This window comes from Pinus tabuliformis, chromosome 5_1, assembly GCF_031772625.1.
Source record: "Pinus tabuliformis cultivar Carrire ecotype Pingquan chromosome 5_1, CPIR1, whole genome shotgun sequence".
In the NCBI taxonomy this organism is placed as follows: Eukaryota; Viridiplantae; Streptophyta; class Pinopsida; order Pinales; family Pinaceae; genus Pinus; species Pinus tabuliformis.
The window spans coordinates 366,654,165-366,671,286 of record NC_142305.1 but is presented as its reverse complement, the minus strand read 5'-3'; positions in this window follow the sequence as shown (position 1 = coordinate 366,671,286).

Below are 17,122 nucleotides of genomic sequence, written 5' to 3'. Positions count from 1 at the left end.
GGATAGTGTGCTAGAAATGTGGGAAGGAAGGACACCTGAAGAAAGAATGAAAATCTCATAAGGGAAAAGAAGGAGATGGGAAGTAAGAGAATAATCATGAAATGAATGTGGAAGTTATGTGTTGAAATATGCTTTGATTCTTTCATTATAGAATATTATTGATGCATGGATGGCATATTCAGGAGCCTCATTCCATGTCACACCTGATAGGAAACATTTTTATGACTATGTTCAAGGATATTTTGGAAAGGTTTGTCCCAGTGATGATAAACCCTTAAAATCATTAGAATGGGTAAGGCTTTTATAAAGCAATAGAATGGAAACCAATGGTCATTGAAGGAGGTAAGGCATGTTCCATATATAAACAAAAATCTAATTTCAACGGGGTAGTTGGGAGGTGAAGGCTGTATAACTACTTTTGCAGACAAGACCTAGAAGGTCACTAAAGGAGCCCTAGCAATAGCAAAAGGATAAAAAGCCGGTACATTGTATTTATGCAATATCATTTCTAAATTTGTTAAGTCTTTAACCTCCAATGGAGTAGATACAACATTGTGGCATTATAGGCTTGGGCAGATGAGTGAGAAGGGGATGTAGATTCTTCACTCAAGAAATTTGTTGCCAGGTTTGAAGCATGTTGATTTGGATTTCTATGAGAATTGTGTTTATGGAAAGCAAAAGAGAGTGAGCCTTATCATAGTTGGGAAAGAAAATAAGAGATAAAAATTATAGCTTGGGCATACAGATGTATGGGGGCCTTCTCAGATATCATCTCTTAGTGGCTCTCACTATTATGTTACTTTTATTGATGATGCAACTAGAAAAAATATGGATTTATTGTATTCGAAATAAATCTGATGTATTTGAAACTTTCAAGAAATGGCAATATTTGGTTGAGAATGAGACAAGAAATAATTTGAAGTGTCTTTGATTAGAAAATGGAGGTGAACATTGTAGCAGAGTTTTTGATAACTACTATTTAGAGCATGGAATTCTCAAAGAGAAGACAATTCCCAAAACACAACAAGAAAATGTTGTGTCATAAATAATGAGTAGGACAATCATGGAGCATGCAAGGTGAATGATATTCCATGCAATATTTCCCTTAAACTTTTGGGCATATGTTGTAGATACTATTGTTTAGCTAATAAACATAGGTTCTTCAAGTTCCTTGGATGGTGGTATTCCGAAGGAGGCATGGATAGGTAAAAAGATAAACTAATCATTTTTAAAGACTTTTGATTGTGAAGCCTGTGTCCACATCAATAAAGAAAATAGAGAAAAGATTGAGGAAAAATCAAAGAAATGTACCTTTAATAGATATGGTGTTAATGATTTTGGTTATCTCTTATATGATTATGAAAATCATAAAATCATTAGGATAATAAATGTCATATTCAATGAAAATGTATTGTATAAGGAGAAAATGAAAGAACAAAAATAGGAAAAGGAAAACAAAAAATACACAGTGTCTGATGAGATTAAAGAAAAAGTAAAGGTGCCCGAAAATTATAATGATTAGCAACCACAACAATAACAACAACCACAACAGCAACAGGCACCTCAAACACCTAAATGTGGTGTTAGAATATCTACCAGGATAAGTAAACCTCCTGAACCATACTCTCCTTAATTATATTATTTATTTTTATTGATTCTAGAGAGCCAAAAAGATATGAAGAAGTAATGCAAGTACAAACCAGGAGGAAGTGGGAGCAAGCCATGAATGAAGAGATGGACTCCTTGATACATAACCATACTTGGGACTTAGTCAAGGTGCTTGCAGGTAAAACAACATTGCATACTAAATGGGTTTATAGGTTGAAGGAAGAAGATAGAGGAAAATAGAGGTATAAGGCTAGACTTGTGGTGAAGGGGTTTGCACAAAAGAAAGGTATAGTCTTTGATGAAATTTTTTCTTCTGTTCTTAAAATGACTTCAATCATAGCTATTTTAAGTCTAGTGGTAAAAGAAGATTTGCATCTTAAGCAGTTAGATGTAAATACAACCTTTCTCCATGGGGTTTTGGAGGAGGAAATATATATGAAGAAACCACAAGGGTATGACGTCAAAGGGAAGGAGAAATTAGTGTGCAAACTGAAGAAGAGTTGTATGGATTAAAACAAACTCCAAGGAAGTGATATCTAAAATTTGATATGTTTATGTGTGAAAAAAATTATACTAGATGTCACTCCGACCATTATGTTTGTCATAAAAGAAAAATGATGGCACTATATTATATTGTTATCATATGTAGATGACATGCTTCTTGTAGGGTCTAACATGTGGGAAATAAATATGCTCAAAGGAAAATTGGCAAATTCATTTCCAGTGAAGGATTTGGGTGGTGCAAAACAAATCCTTGGTATGAGATTAACTAGAGATAATAAAAATCACAAATTAACATTGTCTCAGAGTGAGTACATAGAAAAGTTGTTGGGAAAAGTTGATATGAAAAATGAAAAACCAATTAGTACACCTTTGGCTATTCATTTCAAACTAAGTAAGGAGATGTGTCCCAAGACTTAAGAAGAGATGAATTATACATGTAAAGTTCCATATGCATCAGTGGTTGGAAGCTTAATGTATGCAATGGTTTGCACAAGGCCTAATACTGCACATGCAATGGGAGTTGTAAGAATGCATATCAACAATCAAAGATAAGAGTATTGGACGTCAGTGAAATGGATTATTAGGTATTTGAGGGGTACCACAAATCAAGCATTATGCTTTGGTGGTTCAAATATCTCTCTACAGGGATATGTTGACGCAGATATGGCAAGGGGTAGAGATAACATGAGGAGCACCACAAGGCATGTGTTTAATATAGGTGGAACGTATGTCAATTGGGTTTCAAAATTGCAAAATATTGTTTCACTTTCAACAATAGAAGCAAAGTATGTTGCTACTACAATGGCTAGTAAAGAAGTGATTTGGTTACAAAGGTTTATGGATGAATTCAGCAAGGGGCAAGAGATGAGCAGGTTATATAGTGACAGCTAGAGTGTCATTTATCTTGCAAAAAACTCAACATTTCATCCCAATATTAAAAATATACAACTCAATTACCGTTTCACATAGCCAATTTTGGAAAATGGATAGTTGAAGCTAGAAAATATACACACTAGACAGAATCCTACAGATATGTTAGAAAAAGTTGTAACTAGGGAGAAAATGAGATTATGCTCTGTTACAATTGGTATTAAAGTATGATCGTGAAGAGGAGAGATAACCAGGTCCAAGTGGAGTCATTGTCCAGCAATTGAAGCAACAATGGAGTTTATATAATCAGTCTCCAAGTGGGAAATCATTCGGTGTGGAGCCTGATTATCTTCCTGATTGTTCGAAATTATTTTTGTTTCAGTCACAGTGGATCCCTGTTCTTAATAGGGCAACAACATCTCATGTTTAATTGTTGTGAGGGGTGTCTAGTGGGGAAACAATGATTTTATGTGCCACCCCCCCCACCCAAAGCAAAAAATAGATGAAAAATTACCTTGCAAAATATTGTAATTTCATAGTCAATTTTGGGTCATTCATTAGGCGGATGATATGATGGTAGAAGTTATGTTAATTTAGGGTTTTTTTCCCTAGAAGGAAACCCTCGATTTATATGAGGGAATTTTATTGCGGTTCTGCATTATTATTCTGAGTGAGACTAGGAGAGGAGTGTGTGAGAGCGAAGAGGAAATTACAATAAATCTCTTATAGGTTGTATTTATTCATTTTGTTGGATAATATAAAAGGAAAGATTGGTTGTTTCACCATATACATAGCCCAAAGAAGGTGAACCAGGTACATTTATGTCTCTCTTGTTTTACGCATTTCTTTATTTGTGTTTCCACAATTTTTTATGTATTTCATTGTTCTGTTAATTAATTCTAACAACATAATTCCTTCGAGTTTTAGTATTAATCCCTTGGTTTTATAATATCAACCATGGTCTACCGTGGTTAATCATAGCCAACCATGGTCAACCATGGTCAAATGTCGCATTGTGAAAATGGTTGTCTCAATATGAAAACCAACCATGGTCCAACATCGCATTATGATAGGATTCTCTCAATATGAAAATCAATCATGGTCAACTATGGTCCCAATTTGCATTGCGATAAGGATTTTCTTAATATGGAAATAAAATATGGTCAACCATGTTTACTTTAGTGTTTATAATATTTATCTCAGGGTTTATAATTTTTATCCTTTGGGTTTATAATATCAAGCACTTCGGTTTATTAATCTAAGGGTTCATACTCCTAGGGTTTAGTATTGTTCCCTTGGGTTTATAATCCCTTGGATTTTTAGTATTAATCCCTATGGTTTATTATTCCCTTGGGTTTATAATATCGATCATGGTCAACATTGGTCAACCCTGTTTTAAAAATTCAATCTCAATCATATTTTATAAAATCATTCGTGGTTAAGCATGGTTAATCATGGTGAACCATGCTCTTACGTCACATTGTGACAAAGATTATCTCAATATGAAAATCAATCATTTTTTCAACCATGGTCCAACATCATATTATGACAAAGATTGTTTTAATATGATAATCATGGTCAACCTTAGTAAGCCATGTTCAACCATGTTTTATAAAATTAAACATTGTCATCCATGGTCAATGATGGTCAACCATGGGCGAATGTCACATTATGATAAATATTGTGTTGATATGAAAATCAACCATAGTTAATCATGGTCAACCATGTTCCAACGTCGCATTGTGACAAGGATTGTCTCAATATGGAAATAAACCATGCTCAACCATTATAAACAAGGTTTATTTTAATGTCTATAATATATATCTTAGAGTTTATATACCTTAGGTTTATAATATTAGTCCGTTCGGTTTAATATTATTCCTTCGGGTTCATAATCCCTTAGGGTTTTAGTATTAATCCCTTGTGTTTATTATTCCCTTGGGTTTATAATATCAATCATCATCAACCATGTTCAATCAAAGCCAACCATGATTGAAGGTCACATTGTGACAATGATTATCTCAATATGAAAATGAACCATGGTCAAACATTTTCCAATGTCACATTGTGACAAATATTGTCTCTATATGAAAATCAATCATAGTCAAGCATGGTCAACCATGGTCCAATGTTGCGTTGTGCCAAGGATTATCTCATTATGAAAATTAACCATGGTCAACCATGTTTATTGATGAGGCTCATCAATAGGTACATTATAAGGGTCATGATGCCATCCTCCATCTTTGGAACTATCTCTTCCTCACATTTATTTACATTTTTTTTTATATTATGCCTAGTGAGAAGACTAAAAGATGTTTGTCATGTCATGTGGCCTAATATGGCTTAATTGCAAGAAATGGAGCAATTTTTGAGATGATTTCGATGCAGTGTCTTGGAGTAGACAACAAGGAGATAATCTATGGAGTTGTCCACCTCTTTAACTCCCTCAATTAATCCAAGATCACAAAACTCTCTCTCTCTCTCTCATCATCTCAAGGTCATTAGTATCCAAGTAAGTGCAAGTATTGAGGAACATGATCCACCATTCTTGAGTTGTAGGAGACAAATATTCCTATTTTCTAGGGAGCTTCTAGTAGCTACCCTCTTGTATAAATAAGCCTGTAGAAGAGCTGATGAGGATTCGAGTTTTATTTTCAACTAGGTAGCTATTGAACTTAACAACTTAGTATAATTATTTGATTTATTAGACTTTGATTCAATGATAATGATAAGTTTCTTGTTGATTCATCATCGAGTTAGTTCCATAGGGATGAGGCTCTTGGGTTTGGGCCCAACCTAGTGGATTAGGTCTCTCTTGTGTATTTGTAACTCTTTTAGTTTCAGAGTATTGCTTAGTCTCTTTCATTTTAGTAGAGAATAATCCATCAAAATATATGATCGCAACATCTACATCATCTCTCTCATGGGAGCATGAATAGAAGTATTTACAACCATAGCCCAAAAGTATTATGTCTATGATTTATTGGAAGAATATTTGTGTTAGAAACCTTCTTTTTCATGTCCTTGTTGTAGCTTAGTAGTATTTTTATTGATTAGATCAGATTTCTGACATATATTAGATAACATTTAAATTCAACTCATATTTTCTACTGCTAGTTGTTTCATTTTCTCAATGATAAATGGGTGTACGCATGTGATGATTGCAATGTTGTTTGAATCTGCAGACAAGGGCACCTTCACCACCTCCATCTTGAACTCCTTCACCTTCTCTTTTGAACCCAAAATTTTGTCCCAAAAATTATGTTTAATGAGACTATTTTCCTAGGGTCACTGAGAGCATCCCTCCTAGTGCAAAACAAGCCCTAAAAAGGCTTTGAGCTTGGCTAGGGGATTTGGCCGCCCTTCACTCATTTACCTCAACCTCCATCCACCATTTCCATAACCTTAAACCATCATTTTCACCTCTTAAACATTTTCGGTAGTCCTCTTGTAACATTACAAGCCCTCCTGTAGGAATAGAGGGCACCTGTAGAAACCTCTTGTAGCAACATTTTTATTCACCATTTTGTATCCTTACTACAACTTTGACTTATTTTAGAAGTATGTTGATCCCCAGTCATGACTTCATGATCAAGAGAGGCTCCTAGGCCACTGCAAACCCTCATCTTCCTTTACTGCAAAAACATAATGGTGTTAGTCTCGTTATCACAGATTTCGCACAAATAGAACATTGATTTACATGCATATAACATTGTCACCTTGAAGTTTGTGCAAATCCCAAGTTGATAAGTAGAGTTGAGAATCCATGGGAGTTGCATCACTCTTGGTGCAATTCCAGGGCTCACCATTTATTTAAGGATTTATAATATTTATCTTAGGGTATATATATGTTGGGTTTATAATTTTTATACGTTGGGCTTATTAATCCATTAAGTTTATTAATCTAAGGGTTCATATTCCTAGTGTTTAATATTATTCCCATAGGTTTATAATCCCTTCATTGTTTTGTATTAATATCTAATGTTTATTATTCCCTTGGGTTTATAATATAAATCATGGTCAATTATGTTTTATAACCTCAATCACGGTCAACCATGGTCCAACATCACATTGTGACAAATATTGTCTCAATATGAGAATCTACCATGGTCAATCATGGTCAACCATGGTACAATGTCACATTGTGAGACAGATTCTGTCAATTTGAAAATAAATTCTAGCCAAGGATGGTCAACCATGGTCCAACGTCACATTGCAACAAGGATTGTCTTAGTATGAAAATCGACCATGGCCAACCATGTTTATTTTAGTGTATAATATTTATCTTAGGGTTTATATACCTTGCATTTATAATATTGGTCCCTTGGGTTTAATATTATTCAACTATGATCAACCATGTTTTATAAATTCAATTATGGTCAACCATGGTCCAATGTCACGTTGTAACAAATTAATTCATTCATTCATTCATAATTAGTAATTCACAATTAATTGATAATTAATAAATATTTAATATCTAATAACTAATTAATAATGATTTGTTGATAATAATTAATAATAATAATATGAATTAGTAATTAATAATGAATTAATACTTAAATATTATTATAAGCATTTTAAATTAATTATTGTTATTAAGATTATTATTATTTATTATTATTACTACTATTATCAAATAAATATTATTAAATAACTAATGTATATTACATCATTTAAAATTAAATAATAATAAATTACATTTAATATTCAATAATACTTAATATATATTATTAATTATAATGAGAATAATAATATTTTTATTGTAATAGTTTTTTTGTAATATCATTTCTATTATTATATATTTATCAATGGTAGGTACAACTGAAATTTTCGGCTTATATCAACCACATTAATATTTTTAATATGGTTGTGTTAGTTTAATTGATTTAATTTTATATAGTTTTAATAAACTAATCTTACATTGCGTAATTTAATTTGTATATATGAATAAAATTTGTTTTAAATTAAATAAAAACTTGTAGATTGTGTAATTCAATACCATTAAAATTATTAAAAATATATATATATATATATTGTACATTGAAAAAACCATAAAACAATTTATCATTTTACATCAAACATATGATATAAAGCACATTTCTTGCAGGCTGTTAAATGGACATAAACAGGTCATTAATACATGTAAACAAAATCTGACCCAAATGGGAATAAAAAATTAAGCGAGATTGGATGGTGTGAATAAATGATACCATCAACGTGGTACATGGTGGTAATATTAATTTGGTATAGAGATAAATTAGCATACCCCTAAAGCAAGGGAAGGGAACACTGAAGAGGAGGATATTAATTATTAACTAAATATTGATGATGGGTAAATTTTTTATTATATGAATTGTATTGAATGTAAAATTTACGATTCATTTAAAATAAATGTTGCTTATAAATTATATTCTAGAAAAAATTACAAAATTATTATAACTTGCATTGGTCAATGCTAAATTAATAATGGTTAATAGGCAAATCAAATCCTATATTCTTGATTTGGAGGGAATTGATAAAATGAGATGTCTACACATTTACAAGTTTACTCCTATATAAATAATGATGAGAAGTATATTTTGATAAGTATGCAAAGGTTGACTTAAAGTATGGTGGGAAGTAATTGATTAAAAACTTAAGAAAGAGAAAACATTGATAGGAGTATATATCTACACCTTATTGGCCACTATATAATAATAATATTTTGAATCCACTAGATAATAATAATGTGTCAAACCACATTCTCATTATAATAAGCATTCTTATTAACTAACCAATAATTTATAATAAATATAACCAATTTAAAAACAATAATTCTATGAAGATAGAAAAACTACCGAAACATTACACATTCATAAACTTCTACATAGATAAAAATCTTTGAGATTTTGGCTTACTTGTTGCTAATATTTTCCTTGAAAGTGTCTTTGACAACCAAATACATAAAATTGGTGTGTCAGACCTCCTTATTTGTGAAACAATAAATCAACTTCCACATAATAACTTGATTACTAAAATTTACTAAATATACATACAATAATATTAATAATATCAATTTATAATTTAATCACTTTAGTTTACATTTTAATTTTTTTTAATTTAAAATTTAAATATTATATAATCAATGAAATCACTGAATATATTAACTTAAAAAAATAATGCAAAACATAAAAATGACATCTTTTATTTCTTTCTTTCTTTCCATCTCTCTTATAAGACATTATATATAATATCCACACTAGTTTATAAATATCAATATAAATTTATAATTTATTTTATACCTTTACTTTTAATTATTCATTTTAATTTATACTTTAAAGTTATTTATTCAAAATTTAGTCGTTGCATAATTTAAAACATATTAAAAAAAAAATTAAAATATCTTTTTTTAAATTGATTTTCTTTTTTATATAGATGAAAAGGTAATAAAGCATTATTATCCAAAACTTCATATGAACTTCCCACTAGTATGTCCAAGAGCAAGTTGTGAAAAGCAATCACCAATAGTTACTTCAATATTTTAAGTGACAAGTAGGAAAACAACTACTAGTTTCTTTTAGGCGGTGGGTCTTACATCTTCTTCATAGAGCTCATGAAAGCCTTTAGCAAAACATCAGCTTGGCTCAACCTAACCTACCAGCATTTTTTCATCTAAAGTTAGTTAGGGCAAAAAACATAGAGAGTAACAACCCTCCATATTTCACTGGTGAAATGTGAAAATTTTAATTTAAAAAGAAATATTGAATAAAAGAACATGCATATGGACCTCATGCAAGGGAGATCCTTGTGTGAGGCACAACTCGGGTCTCCATTAAACTCTCAAACCTAACATACTGCTTACATTCCAATCCCTGCATTCTTCACTAACTGAGCAATATCCATAATGAACCTTGTTTGTGCTTGGGGTGAGTGGACTACTACTATAAAGTCACAGAGTGGAAAACTATAATTTACTTCCCCATGTTATCATAAATAAATGGAGCTTTCTCTTTCTTTTGTGTATTGTAGCTACCATTCCATTCAACATACCGAATGAGCAAAGCAAACTAGTATTGTCTTATTACCATGCTTAGATTCTATGGTTTTATTTCTTCTCGAGATGAGAATGGTAATGCCAAAAAAGCACTCTCCAAAGTCTTGGTTTCCTATTATCCTTTGTTTAGGAAGTCTAATAAGATCACGTGACTTGCAAAACAAGAGAAATGGTAGGCTAGAGTTCATCTGCAATGGAGAAGGGGTTGTATTTGTTGAAGCTTCCACGAATTTGACTATTGAAAACTTCCATAGTGTCAGAAGTCTTGCAGGACTTGGAAGAAGCTACTTTATAAGGTCGATATTGATAACTTTGTGGGAATTCCACCACGAGTGGTTCAGGTAAATTTGTTTCCTATTAAAGAAACAACTATGTGTATATATGTATGTGAATGATCTGTAACATTCGTTTGTCAGCGTAGGTATGCGATTGAGATCTAGAGGGTTTGTTTTTCGTGTGGGATTTATCCACTGCTTGTGTGATGGGATGGGAAGTTCACAATTTATTCATGCATGGGTGGAGAAGGATAGAGAGGAAACCATGGTTTTAGCTCATCCTATGTTGATCCACGTCACTCCAAAAATGATCAAAATTCAGAAGTGGCCTTGGAAAAGCTAAAAAATAAAGTTGTTGGATTGTTGTCAAACTAGGACCAAATCATAACGCTCATCGTCCTAATTCCAAGCGTGAACAACACTAATATATGAGTTCGTATGCTCAAGATATAGCCAGTCAAATTTCTGGTCAAACTCAGCATAATGGCAGTCACTAACGAGGCAAAAGTTTGGTAAACTGTTGGTGCATGGAATTTAGTGGTCGGAACAGGGAATTTTGTTGCAAATTTGTAGCCACCACCAATGGTTAAAAAATGTTGATCATCTCCTTATTTAGACCACGTGCCAACGGTTTAACAAAGCACACCGTAAAAAATTAAAAATCTGTGTTATTTAGGGGAGGTTCGTGGACTTGACCCTGGGACCTCCACCCTCCAAGCCAAACAACCTAGCCATACGCCCAAATGGGCTTTCCTTGTATTCTCTGCCCGCTAAGGTGTTTATAAACCGAGTTAATTCATTGGCCTGGAGCAAAGGAAGCGAAGGCCAAGTGAAACCAAGAGCCGAGGCAGAACTCCACCATGTCACGAACATTTTTTGAGACAAGAATACTCTAGGGGAATATTCCCTAGAATATTCTACAAAATATTTCATGGAACATTGAGGAATCTAAAAGATTCTTTGGAGGGTAATTTTTTACATTTTCTAATTCATGTCAACTTTATACTCAAAAGAACTAGAATTTCATAGGGAACATGATGGTGTGGTTCATTTCCTCATTTGAGGATAAGAATTTCAGGCTCTCAATTATGAGGAATCTTTACAAAATCTAAAAGATTCCCTTAGAGACACATTTTTTGCAGAGGTGGAAAGATTTCGACTTTATAGTCATTTTTCTCATAATTTCATAGGAAGCACAGTTGTGTACTCAGAATTTTCATCCGAGCACCATATTTTTTGCCCATATCCAGGAAGGAATCTTTGGGGAATCTTCAAGATTCCTGAGGGTCCAAATTTCGATGATGTCAGAAAGGGGCCAAGTTTATAGTTGTTTGACATGATTTTGTGCTACATATCAAGTGGTGACGTCCATTTTTGTAGCTGGTATTTTCATTTTTAGTCCATGCTCGAAAATGGAGGTCTAAGGGTCATTTATGTAAAGTGGATTGTAATTTATTTTTGTTGTCATTTTATGAAAGAGCTCCCCTTACATTGAGAAAGCCAGGAGATGTAGCCCACACTGGGTGAACTTTATAATCAAATCGTCTTGTGCATTTGATCTCATGTTTCTTTTGATTTCTGCTTATTTTCATGTGTCTATGTTACTTGGTTACATGCTCTTTTAAATGCAATTATGTATGCATCCATGAAGTAAAAAAACTGGGTAAAGTTTGGTATCAGAGCAAGTCTTCTTGATGTTAGTTGCATGAGTGAATGCTAACCAAGAATAAGCTCCAAAGATGAGAAGGAAAACTCAATTCCTTTGATTCAAAAGCAGGGTGTGAAACATGAAGACGGAACATGATAGATGAAGAAGCTTGATTGAAGGAAGAACAAAATTATCGCAAGATCTTCTTCACCATGGTAGAGAAAGTTGACAAGTTTTTTGCAAAATATGGTAAGACAATCAAGTCTGAGAAGAAAGAACTAGATGATCATGCTTCAGTAAATCATGAAGGGGAGGAGAAGAGCCCCTCCCTCTCCATCCTCCAGTGAAAGTTTTTATTCTTCCTCCTCCCATAATTCTAGCAGACATCATAGGAATGCATGTAAAAATCCATTTTTCAAGCTGGATGTCAAGTTTGATTTACCTATATTTATTGGAGAATCTAATGCAAAAAAGCTAGATAACTAGATAAGAGAAGTTGAAGTATATTTCTGCATACAACAAATCAAAGAGGATGAAGCCAAGACCCATCTAGCATCCCTTCAATTGAGTGGTAGTGCTCTCGTTAGGTAGGAAAACAAGTTTCAACAAGGTGGTAACAGTAGTCATAAAATTATTTCATCTTCGTCTGAGTTCATTTATGCTTTAAGAGGACAATTTTACCCATTGGGTTATATACAGAAAGTTATGATGGAATGGAAACATTTGAACAAAGTAAAGTTCAAATAGTTTAGAATCTTACAGAGGAGTTTACAAAACAAGCATTAGTGCTGACTGTTCCACTAGACAGTTGTGAGACGTTGATGAAATATATTGGCTTTTTGCATAGTTATTTACATAATCCACTGTTATTATTTAAACCTAAGTCTCTTAATGAAGCTAGTGTGAAGGTTGCACATATTGAAAGGAGGGGGAAGCATGAGCAAGATTACCACCTGAAGAGGGCAGCAACAACTAAGAGAAGAGAAGAAAGATCCTCTTGTACTCATTGTGAGAAAGAAGGGCAAGATGAGGAGAATTGCTAGAAACTACATCAAGAATTGAGGCCTAAGAAGAACAATAGAAAAGAGAAGCAGAAGACAGTTGCAACTGTGCAACAATAACAAGAAGTTGAATCAGAGGATGATGAGAGGATCACATCTGTGGGGTTTGGAGGTGTTGGAACAATTGACCTGGTATTAGACTCCGGTGATGAAATGAAGATTGCAACTCTTGGGATTTTAGAACATGGACATATCAAATTGGGTTCCCATTAGGGTGATGAGACAAATATTTCAGCAGATGTTGTGCCAAAAATAAAAAGGGAACCAAATGCGGCATGGATCCAAGAACTCAAAGAGGTCAACCAAAGAATTCAAGAAGATAATTTTTAACTAAGAAGACTCCTACAAGAAGCATAGAAGGAGAAATAAAGGTTGCAACATCAGTTACAAGCCAAGGAGGAGGCCTTGGAAAAGTTGCAACATAACAAGCCTAAGGAACAAAGTGATTCTTCAATTTCATGTACTTTTTATGACAATGATTTCACTTATTTTGAGAAACACACTACAGGAATTGGATCAAAATTTTTCAAGAAGATGGGGTATTAGGGGAAGGGCCTCGACATTAATGATCAGGGCATTGTGAATCCCATCAAAGTGGAGGAATTGTGTCATTATGCAGGACTTGGATAATTTAGAAAAGAGGTTGGAGAATGCTCCAAGGTAACCAGTGACCAACCAATGATGAATGATGATAGAAACTCATCACATTCTAGTGATAGTGAGGATTCCATGGGTAATTATCAAAGGCACACCATGAATAAGCGTTCTGTGATGATCCAAAAATTTTAGTGGAGGAAGAATCATTGTAGTTACTGCAATGAGGATGGACACCATAGAGTCATGTATTAGATACTCCATGCTAATAAAGCGTCATTAAAGAAACTAGCTGGTAAAGATGTTCAATAAGATAATCTGCCACATTCCTTGTGGTTCACTTTGTTGAGTAAGAGATGGTTTTACTAGATATGGTAGCTTGTCATGCCTGCATTTTTCAAACCATGTTTTACAAATAATTGTAAAAATGATGATGTGTCTTCCATCACTTAAAAAACCAATGATGCTTTTGACCCTTTGTTGACAGTTGGGGTATTTCTTTCTATTATTATATAAAGTTGACCAAAGAGTGTGTGTTATAAACTCTTGGCAAGTATGGGGTTGTTTGAGTCATGTGTGGTTTTTGTATGTGATCGCAAAGAATGTACCAGATTTGCATGGAATATAGATGTTCAAAGTATGGTTTGACATGGACGCATGCAGTTTCATATTATGTTCATGCTTTTGGAGGACCAAAAGCTTCTTAGTGCGGAGGAATGATCTAGATGGCTCGAGAAACGCTCATAATTCAGAAGTGGTCTTGGAAATGCTAAAAAATAAAATTTGTTGGATTGAAGTCAAACTAGGAGATGATCATAGTTCTCGTCATCGTGACTCGAACAACGTGAACAACACTCAAATCCGAGTTAGTATGCTCAAGATATAGTTCATCAAATTTATGGTCAAACTAGGCCCAATGGTAGTCACTAACGAGGAAACAATTGGGCAAACAGTTGGCACATGGAATCTGACGATTGGAATGGGAAAATTGGTCACCAGTCACCCATAAAAATTTCCACCGAAATTTTAACTGTTAATAAAAAAAATAAAAAATAAATAAATAAATTGGGGTGGCAGGCTGTCAGCCCTGCCACCCTCACTAAATGTCATTATCATATATATTTAATAATTGGTTCAGGGCTCGCGGTTGACCCGAGTTCATGCCCATGGCCCATGGCCATTAGTGTTGGGTTGTGTTATATTCTTTCCACGACTAACCTATGTAGTGAACCGGGGGGTTAGAAGGGGTGGCGGAGCCCCCCCTTTGTTACACCGATTGCACAGAAAGGGGGTCACAGGGGAGGCGGCAGTGCCCCCTATCCGGGGGGTTTGAGGGGGGTGGGTAGGCCCCCTCTACAGGGTCCAGGGCAGCGCCTCGGGAAAATTTTTTTTGGACCCTATATTAGGTTGGGCGAACTTACATATGGTTTTCGGTCCATGGTTTTGGACGCGATGGTTTTCGGTCCATGCTATTGGATGCTTCTACATGTATAAATATGTATTATAACATTGAAATGAACATAATGAAAAAATCAAGTTGGTTGTCCCCATTTTGGGATCCTAGGGAAAATCTCTATGTATATGTTTTTTATGTGTTATGCTCTCGCATTGTTTATTTTATGTGTTTTTTAGAATTTGCATGCAGGTAATTTATGTACAGGGTTAAAACATACATTTGGTATCAGAGCTATTTTGCTCAAGGGTGTGCCTTTATTGTTGAGGGGTTTCGCTCGGGCCTATGGTAGACCCTATTCAGTAGGAGATCTGCGAGATCGATTCTGGTGGTGAAAGAAGATGGTGAGCAGTGGAAAGATAGAGATCGAGAAATTTAATGGTCATAGTTTTGAGTTGTGAAAACTCAAGATGGAGGATCTGTTGGTGGATAAAGATCAGTGGATCGTGGTAGATCTGGGTACTAAACCAACAAGAGTGTCTGATGAAGAATGGAAGAAGTTGGATCGGAAGGCAAAGAACACAATACGATTATGCGTCTCAGATTCAGTATTGCTAAATGTATCAGGGGAAGCTATGGTGAAGGATTTGTGGGACAAGTTAGGGACTTTGTACCAATCTAATTCTCTAGTGAATAAAATGTTCCTATGGAAAAAGGTGTATAACTTAAGGATGAAAGATGGAGACTCGGTTATAGAGCATCTGAATGCATTTAATACTGTGGTAAGTCTGTTATCATCTATTGATATTAAAATTTCAGATGAAGATAAGTACATTAGTTGGTTGTGTTCTGTACCATATTCGTGGGATAGTCTGGTTATTGCAATAGGTAGCAATGCAACTGCCTTGCAGTTTGATGAAATAGTATCATCCTTGCTGACGGAGGAGATGAGATGGAAAAATGTGGAGAACCAGAATGGTGATGCCTTGTCTGTACGAGGATGATCCCAGAATAGAAACAAAAATAAGTCATCGAGTGGGAGATCTAAATCTAGAGGGAGATCTAAATCTCCAGGCAAACCTGTAAAGGTGGTGTTATGGAAATGCGGAAAGGAAGGGCACTACAACAGGGACTATAAATCTAAAGCTCCCGACAAAGGAAAGGGATCTGATGATGCTCCTTCTACAGTAGCAAAAACCACCTCAGATGAAGGTGGAGATGTGTACTTGGCTTCTTCAAGTACACCTATAGATCATGAGGCCTGGTTGATCGACTCAGGTGCATCATTTCACTTCACTCCCCATAGAGAGTGGTTCTGCTAGTATGAGAAATACGATGGTGGTGATGTCTTCTTAGGGGATGATAGGAAGGCTAGAATCATTGGTCGGAGAAAAGTAAAGTTGAAGTTGCAAGGTGGAAGGGTTAGAACACTTCCTGGTGTTCTGCATATTCCTGTATTGGCTAGAAATCTGAGTTATGTAAGCAAGCTGGATGATGCAAGTGTAAAAATAGTGTTTGAGAAGGATACCTGCAAGATGGTTCAGGGAGCACTAGTATTGATGCGGGGGGTCTGGATTGGAACTCTGTACAAGCTAAAAGGTAGCACTGTTGTTGATGGGTGCAATAGTTCTGTGGTTCCTGAAAGTGGAGCAGAAAATCTAGTGGTCTCTGGAGAGAAGAGTCTCTGGAGAGAAGACCATGTTGTGGCATCAAAGGCTTGGACATATAGGAGAGAAGGGCCTTCGAATACTTCATGGTAAAGGTATGGTAGAAGGTATGAGTAACAACTCTTTAGATTTTGATTTCTGTGAAAATTGTGTATATGGAAAGCATAATCGAGTGAGTTTCCCCTCTGGTGGTAAGAGGGAAAAACATATATTATAGCTTGTGCACAGTGATGTGTTTGGACCTGTGAAGGTTCCATCACTGGGTAAGTCTATGTAATATGTATCTTTTATAGATGACTTCTCAAGGAATACATCGATATATTTCCTTAAGAAGAAATTTGAAGTCTTTGACAGGTTTACAAAATTTAAGGCTCTGGTGGAAAACTAGACAGAGAAGAAGATAAAGGTGTTGAGGTCATATAATGGTCGAGAGTTTTGCAGTAAGGAATTTGAAGAATTATATAAGAAG